A 9,222-nucleotide genomic window follows, 5' to 3' on the forward strand; every position below is an offset into this window, starting at 1 on the left:
GTGCAACTGCGACTGGAGCTGCATGTGGGGATAACCATGGAGATACCCAAAGTGCATTCACAATACGAGGTCCAGGCAGTGGAGAAGTAGGTGAGACATAATGCTTTGTTCTATATTCTGTGGGCATACTATAGGCTGTGGAATTACAGTGTTCATACACATGGCCAATAATAACAGAATACTTGATAGATAAATGAATTCATGGGCTATGAGGGAGACGATAGGGAATGTGCCTGGCGGTCAGAGTGAGTGAAGAGGGGCGGAGAGATGGGGCGGAGAGATGGAGGGCTGTGATGACGTTCACACCCTCTCTCCCCCCCCCTCTCTCTCCCTCCTTCTCTCTCACACTCATGCATGCACACACACACACACGCACGCACGTACGCACGTACGCACGCACGCACGCACGCACGCACGCACGCACGCACGCGCGCACGCACGCACGCACAGACACATTTTTTTGTTATTCTTTACTTTGATGGATACTCCTAATGGTTCCATTATAAATAAACAATAGTGGCTACATAAATCTCATCTGAATAAAAAGAGTCCAGAGTTGACAGTCCTGAGTGGATTTTGAAAGTCTTGAATGTGTGTTTCCTGTGCCATAGATCACATCAAGTAAATACAAAGAAACATGAGGACTGTACAATGGAGATGAGAGACAGGAATCAGACCTGCACATAACCACCTAACCTGGTACCCTCTCTAGGCAGAAGAACACATGTTTTCAACTTTTAGTGCCAAAGGCATGTTAATCATATCTAGTGCTTCTCAAATGGACTTTTATGCTTCAATCTGCAAATCTGGCCCTATAGTTTTTACAGCATTCAACGTTGGTACAGTACTTACAGCAATATAACGTTTTTTGGATTCATAAATATTTTTAAATTAATTTAAAACGTTTTAGGTCCATAGGGACTGGTACTGTCTGGCAAAGCATGGGTTTGTGGGTGAGGGGACAGGGCACAGTGTGTTCTGTTCCACCACATTCCTAACCTTCCTCCACTTTCCTAACCTTCCACCACATTCCTAACATTCCTCCACATTGCTAACATTCCACCACTTTCCTAACATTCCACCACATTCCTAACATTCCTCCGCTTTCCTAACATTCCACCACATTCCTAACATTCCTCCACTTTCCTAACATTCCACCACATTCCTAACCTTCCTCCGCATTCCTAACCTTACTCCACTTTCCTAACCTTCCACCACATTCCTAACTGTGGCGTAGCAGTTGATGGCGTAACAGTTGGACGTCTGTTTTGTCTTGTCCCGTCCCATGTATATATCGTTTTCCTTGTATATATTTCGTATATATATCTGCTATTTTTTATACTTTAGAACCGGAACCCCCATCAGAAGCTAGCCAGCTAACTAGCTACTAGCTAGTAGTCAATTAGCCACTGCTAGCGGCTAATTGCTATCAGCCAGCCTCAGCCTGGTCAATTCCTGCCAGTCTGCACAGCGCAATATCAACCCAGAGCATATCGGACTGCTTTTTCTCTACCACATCTCCGGATTCCTACCACAAGCTCTGAACCTTTACACCGGATCATCGCAGCTAGCTAGCTGCTATCTGAGTGGCTACTCCTGGTTAACGTCTCTGTCCCGAAGCAAGCACCAGTTAGCCTGGAGCTAGCCTCGAGCTAGGCCAATCTCCTGGCTAGCCGAAGAGGTCCATCAGCCAATTCTTGGGCTCAATACCTCTTTTGCCAATTGGCCTAGACCCTTTACTGCCGACACGGAGCCCCGCCGATCCATCACGACTGGTCTGCCGACGTAGCCGTCCGAGGTTGTTTCAACAGGCTCTTCCGTTGCGAAGTCCCCGGAGGCCCATCCGCTAGCCTGCTAGCCCCGGCCCGCTAGCTGTCTGAATAGCCGTGTCTCCAGCTCGCCTAGCTACTCACTGGACCCTACGATCACTCGGCTACACATGCCTCTCCCTAATGTCAATATGCCTTGTCTATTGCTAATTGGGTGGGGATTATTGTCTTATTTCACTGTAGAGCCTCCATCCCTGCTCAATATGCCTTAGCTAGCCCTTTTGTTCCACCCCCCCACAAAACCTCTCTCATCGTCACTCAATGCCTAGGTTTACCTCCACTGTACTCATATCATACCATACCCTTGTATGTACATTATGCCTTAAATCTATTCTTCCACGCCCAGAAATCTGCTCCTTTTACTATCTGTTCCGAATGCACTAGACGACCAGTTCTTATAGCCTTTAGCCGTACCCTTATCCTACTCCTCCTCTGTTCCTCTGGTGATGTAGAGGTTAACCCAGGCCCTGCAGCCCCCAGCACCACTCCCATTCCCCAGGGGCTCTCATTTGTTGACTTCTGTAACCCGTAAAAGCCTTGGTTTCATACATGTTAACATTAGAAGCCTCCTCCCTAAGTTTGTTTTATTCACTGCTTTAGCAGCCCGGATGTCCTAGCCATGTCTGAATCCTGACTTAGGAAGGCCACCCAAAATCCTAACATTTCCACCCCTAACTATAACATTTTCCGATAAGATAGAACTGCCAAAGGGGGCGGAGTTGCAATCTACTGCAGAGATATCCTGCAGAGTTCTGTCATACTATCCAGGTCTGTGCCCAAACAATTCAAGCTTCTACTTTTAAAAATCGAACTTTCCAGAAACAAGTCTCTCACCATTGCCGCTTGTTATAGACCCCATATGTGAATTGATTGCCCCTCATCTATCTTCAGAGTTTGTACTGTTAGGTGACCTAAACTGGGACATGCTTAACACCCAGGCCGTCCTACAATCTAAGATAGATGCTCTCAATCTCATACAAATGATCAAGGAACCTACCAGGTACAACCCTAAATCCGTAACCATGGGCACCCTCTTAGAGATCATCCTGTCCAACTTGCCCTCTAAATACACCTCTGCTGTCTTCAACCAGGATCTCAGCGATCACTGCCTCATTGCCTGCGTCTGTTATGGGTCCGCGGTCGAACGACCACCCCTCATCACTGTCAAACGCTCCCTAAAACACTTCAGCAAGCAGGCCTTTCTAATCGACCTGGCCCGGGTATCCTGGAAGGATATTGACCTCATCTCATCAGTAGAGGATGCCTGGTTGCTCTTCAAAAGTGCTTTCCTCACCATCTTAAATAAGCACGTCCCACTCAAAAAAATGTAGAACTAATAACAGATATAGCCCTTGGTTCACCCCAGACTTGACTGGCCATGACCAGCACAAAAACATCCTGTGGCGTTCTACATTAGCATCGAATAGCCCCCGCGATATGCCACTTTTCAGGGAAGTCAGGAACCAATATACTCAGTCAGTTAGGAAAGCTAAGGCTAGCTTTTCAAACAGAAATTTGCATCCTGTAGCACTAATTCCAAAAAGTTTTGGGACACTGTAAAGTCCAAAGAGAATAAGAGCACCTCCTCCCAGCTGCCCACTGCACTGAGGCTAGGAAACACTGTCACCACCGATAAATCCACGATAATCAATAATTTCAATAAGCATTTTTCTACGGCTGGCCATGCTTTCCACCTGGCCACCCCAACCCCGGCCAAAATCACAGCACCCCCTGCAGCTACTTGCCCAAGCCCCCTCCCCGCTTCTCCTTCAACCAAATCCAGCTGATGTTCTGAAAGAGCTGCAAAATCTGGATCCCTACAAATCAGCTGGGCTAGACAATCTGAACCCTCTCTTTCTAAAATTATCAGCCGAAATTGTTGCAACCCCTATTACTAGCCTGTTCAACCTCTCATTCGTATCGTCTGAGATCCCCAAAGATTGGAAAGCTGCCACAGTCATCCCCCTCTTCAAAGGGGTAGACACTCTAGACCCAAACTGTTATAGACCAATATCCATTCTGCCCTGCCTTTCTAAAATCTTCGAAAGCCAAGTTAACAAACAGATCACCGACCATTTCGAATCCCACCATACCTTCTCCACAATCTGGTTTCCGAGCTGGTCATGGGTGCACCTCAGCCACGCTCAAGGTCCTAAATGATATCATAACCGCAATCGATAAAAGACAGTACTGTGCAGGCGTCTACATTGACCTGGCCAAGGCTTTTGACTCTGTCAATCACCGCATTCTTATCGGCAGACTTAATAGCCTTAGCTTCTCAAATGACTGCCTCGCCTGGTTCACCAACTACTTCTCAGATAGAGTTTAGTGTGTCAAATCGGAGGGCCTGTTGTCCGGACCTCTGGCAGTCTCTATGGGGGTGCCACAGGGTTCAATTCTTGGGCCAACTCTTTTCTCTGTATGTATCAATGATATCGCTCTTGCTGCTGGTGATTCTCTGATCCAATTCTACGCAGATGACACCATTCTGTATACATCTGGCCCTTCTTTGGACACTGTGCTAACAAACCTCCAAACGAGCTTCAATGCCATACAACACTCCTTCCTTGGCATCCAACTGCTTTTAAATGCTAGTAAAACTAGTGCATGAAAAAAGTGCATGCTCTTCAGTCGATTGCTGCCCGCACCCTCCCGCCCAACTAGCATCACTACTCTGGACGGTACTGACTTATAATATGTGGACAACAACAAATACCTAGGTGTCTGGTCCAAATACCTAGGTGTCCAATCCAAAGTTAAATCTAGAATCGGCTTCCTATTTCGCAACAAAGCCTCCTTCACTCATGCTGCCAAACATACCTTCGTAAAACTGACTATCCTACCGATCCTTGACTTTGGCGATGTAATTTACAAAATAGCCTCCAACACTCTACTCAGCAAACTGGATGTAGTCTATCACAGTGCTATCTGTTTTGTCACCAAAGCCCCATATACTACCCACCACTCGACCTGTATGCTCTCGTTGGCTGGCCCTCACTACATAGTCATTGCCAAACCCACTGGCTCCAGGTCATCTATAAGTCATTGCTAGGTAAAGCCCCACCTTATCTTAGCTCACTGGTAACCATAGCAACACCCACCCGTAGCATGCGCTCCAGCAGGTATATTTCACTGGTCATCCCCAAAGCCAACACTTCCTTTGGCCGCTTTTCCTTCCAGTTCTCTGCTGCCAATGACTGGAACGAATTGCAAAAATCAGTGAAGCTGGAGACTCATATCTCCCTTACTAACTTCAAGCATCAGCTGTCAGAGCAGCTTACCAATCACCGTACCTGTACACAGCCAATCTGTAAATAGCACACCCAACTACCTCATCCCCATATTATTACTTATCCTCTCGCTCTTTTGCACCCCAGTATCTCTACTTGCACATCATCATCTGCACATCTATCACTCCAGTGTTAATGCTAAATTGTAATTATTTCACCTCTATGGTCTATTTATTGCCTTACCTCCCAACTCTTCTACATTTGCACACACTGTACATAGATTTTTTTATTGTGTTATTGACTGTACGTTTGTTTATCCCATGTGTAACTCTGTGTTTTTGTTTTTGTCACACTGCTTTGCTTTATCTTGGCCAGGTCGCCAATTCCACCACATTCCACCACATTCCTAGCCTTCCTACAGTTTGCTGACATTCAACCACATTCCTAACATTCCACCACATTCCTAACCTTCCACCTGATTCTTTGTGTCAATAAAGCCTGCTATGTCAAAATGAGGAGGTGAGAATACATGGTGTACATGAACACAGACATGCATCCACGCACGCACACAGATAAATGACACAAAATATGTCGCTATCATAAATATTGTTCATCTCTCTTTCTTTAGAAAGAAAGTATCAAATATTGATTGCAATCAACAAAGAAATGTCACAATTTCACTGCGGATCAGTCGATTCATGACTTGAGCCCAGGCCAGCGCGTCCATTACATCTGTTTCTGAGCCGTGTCAGCCAAGGTTAATTAGGAAGGGATGGATTTCAGCATCTGCCTCCGACACACATTAGGAGAGAACTCTAGGAAGGCGTAATTACAGAGCTGCAGGCAGGTCACAATGGGTTAATCATTCGCTAGAGTTCCTTTTGGGATCCCATCCTCATGTGGGAATATCTAATTGACGAGATCGCTCATTGCTGCCCCGTGTTACAAGATTAGGTTGCTATTGTGGCTTATCGTGGAGGTGCTGTAAACAGAGCAGTGCATCAAATGAGAGAGATGCTCTGTGACATTGTTTGGCAGGTACAGTAGGCCACACTATTAGAGAAAAGGGTTCCAAAAGGGTTCTTCGGCTGTCCCCATAGGAACACCTTTTTTGGTTCCAGGTAGAACCCTTTTTGGTTCCATGTAGAACCCTCTGTGTAAAGGGTCTTATGGGGAAGAACCCTTTAAGAATCTAGATAGCCCCTTTGTTTCTAAGAGTGTATGATGTGATAACCACTAGCCATTATCATAGGGTCCAGAGAAACAAGGGGACCCAATGCTCTTCCTATTAGTCTGTAGAGAGGTTGTAAAGACCGTACAGCGGCTCGTACTGTCATGATGATGTATGAGTGTGTTTCATGTATGGAAACCTTTATGGGACAATTAGGTGATGGTCGGTAGGGGAAGGTGGGGGTAAGATCGGTTCTCTGTACAATGAACATGGTTCACGTTGTTATTTTGACGGTTGACAGTGCTACAGTAGAAAACCTCCCTGTGCCTCCAGTTTATGATCGTGTAGGAGAGGGAAATTGTATCGTCATACGTGCAACCAAGACCAGCATGCATCCCCTGATCAGACATCTGTTGTGCTACGCAGGGTCATCCCTCAGGGCAGCCATCAAGAGGTCACAGAGGTCAACAAGAATTACAATCACCATCATACAGTATATATCCACAAACATCTTAGTCAGAGTGCGAACTATAACGTGACATTCAGGGGGTCTCAATTTTGCGCTTGCACCCAAAAAATTATGTGCATTACATATTTTTTTTAAATGACCTTTTAATTTGCCATGATCACAGCCAGTCATGATGTTTTCATCTGATTGTCAAACAAACTACATAAAAAAAAAAATACTTCAAAAAGTAGGCTACCTGCGCATGTTCGTCCACTCCAAAATAATTCCAGCAACCAAACAGTGCACTGTGCACCTGATGAATGGAAAGAGACACCTGTTACAAAACACCAACAAGCGTAATGGCATTCAGCGATAGTCTTTGGGTGTGCACTCTTGTAGCCTGAATTAATTGATGCGTCTTGCTGACAAAATTTGCTTTTTTGTAGAAATAAAAGTTGGGACACCTGAAAAAGGGCTGAGACACGGGACTGAGAGACCCCCCCAAAGTTTGACTTTGTTGCATTTATGGGGACTCATGTCTCATTCAGGGGGTCTGAGACCCCCCCTGGGCCCCCCATAATTCACATTCTGATTTTAGTGTTCGCTAAATGACTTAGGACAAGATCATTTTGATTGGAATAAACTATAAAACGAGGGAGGGGAGACTTAATTGTCCTAGCCATACATTTCAAACAGACACCACCATATTAGCTGTATACTAAACGCAGCCTGGTTTTTGTTTAGTAGTGAATCACCTTGTACATTTACAGCTCAGCAAGGTTACCCCGACACAAAAGTCATCTCATCATTTGTTATGACCTCGCCAGAAATCGTAGATCAGGATATTATTCCATTTTCTTCCAGGAAGGCTGTTGTAAATTGCCATCATCATAAAATATCCATCTGGACTTATTTGTCGGTAGATGAAGGACAGCATATTGAAAAATGATGTACATATTGTTGTCCAGCAAATGTGCTGTAAAACTAGATTTGAGGCCTGGTATTTTATAACAAGGGCGGATGAACGTAAACATTTATACCCTCTGTGTTTACAGGGTCTCTGTTTTGTTGGCAGGGGTGCAGTGTGTGCAGTTCTTTACTGTTCAATGTAAATCTGACATTATATGTTTAAATCAGGATGATACAGACACCATTGGTCTCAAATATAATGTTGTCTCCTACAGTAATTCACAATAATTTTGCTTTATAGTAATACGGGTCACCATGTCTACAAGCTCTTTGGGAAATTAAACAGTTCCATTGTTGCATGAGATCAGAATATAAAGCATGTAAAACAACCAATCCTGAGCATCTTGATAGAGTCATGTAGGAAAACACAGCCATGTATTTCAATCCATGCATCTGCCCCCACAGTGAGCTTAGCTGTATTTGGAGATGTTACTCAGGGATGACATGCTTTTCACATTTCTCTGTGGCGCTGTGGATGTGGGGGTGGGGGTGTGAGATGGAGGGGTAGGGGCTATCTGCCACAGCTAGTCTAGGTGGATAGTAGAACGGTCAGAGCCACTGATACAATGTTTCTTTTGTCAGAGAGGCTCCTAAATGAATTCAGACAGATGTGATTTTAACCTGGTCTATCTACTGTACTGTCTATGCTTCATTGACCACGTTCATCGCAGTTGAATCAATACACTGATAGATTGGGGGGGAGGGGGCCGTTTAACAGGCCTGCTCTTCTCCCATAATACCTTATGACTGATGATTCATTCATTTGACAGGCCATGCAGAGCAAGGATGGATTACACAAAACAAACAGTCTGAGTTGGGTACAGCTAGAATATCGATGAGGAGAGAGAAAGTATTTATTTGAAGAAATGTTGGAAGGATCCTTCCTTGAAATAGCCCTCAAGTGCAGAGAAAAACAAATAATGGGAATGAGCGACATATTCCTACTCAATCAACCGAACAGCTTTCCAAATGTGACCGTACAGTGTTTACATAATGCCATGGTGATGGGATTGAGATCCTACTGGAACTTTTTGGTATACCAATAACAACACTCTCATAATGCCAAACACAATGACTCAGACGGAATTTCTTAATTAATCTATGTATTTCCAAAGGTGTGATTTTCAATGATTATTGGAGGAATACAGGGCGGGCTCTGTGTTGTTATAGAAGAAGGCAGGGAGATTCCCCCCCCTATATTTCATACTGTGTTGTTGTTCTGTGATGTTTTTACTATCATTTCTGGCTAGCTAAATTTCAGTCAGTGATCCTCCCCCCTGCGAGAACTGGGAACCCCTTCATGCAGTAAACAATAAAGGTTTTTATATTTTTCCACTATCCAGCATCAACTTCAAGGTGAGGGAAATGTCCACCATGTCTTTTGTTCACATCAGGAGACAGAGTGGATGAGGCAGGTACCCCAGCAGAGCAGCACCGGAGGCCCTGCCAGGTCAGAGTGACAGTGACACCATGTCAGGCTCCGCCGTGTGTGTGTGCGTGTGTGTGTGTGTGTGTGTGTGTGTGTGTGTGTGTGTGTGTGTGTGTGTGTGTGTGTGTGTGTGTGTGTGTGTGTGT

The sequence above is a fragment of the Salvelinus alpinus genome, chromosome 24 (genome assembly GCF_045679555.1).
Source record: "Salvelinus alpinus chromosome 24, SLU_Salpinus.1, whole genome shotgun sequence".
In the NCBI taxonomy this organism is placed as follows: domain Eukaryota; kingdom Metazoa; phylum Chordata; class Actinopteri; order Salmoniformes; family Salmonidae; genus Salvelinus; species Salvelinus alpinus.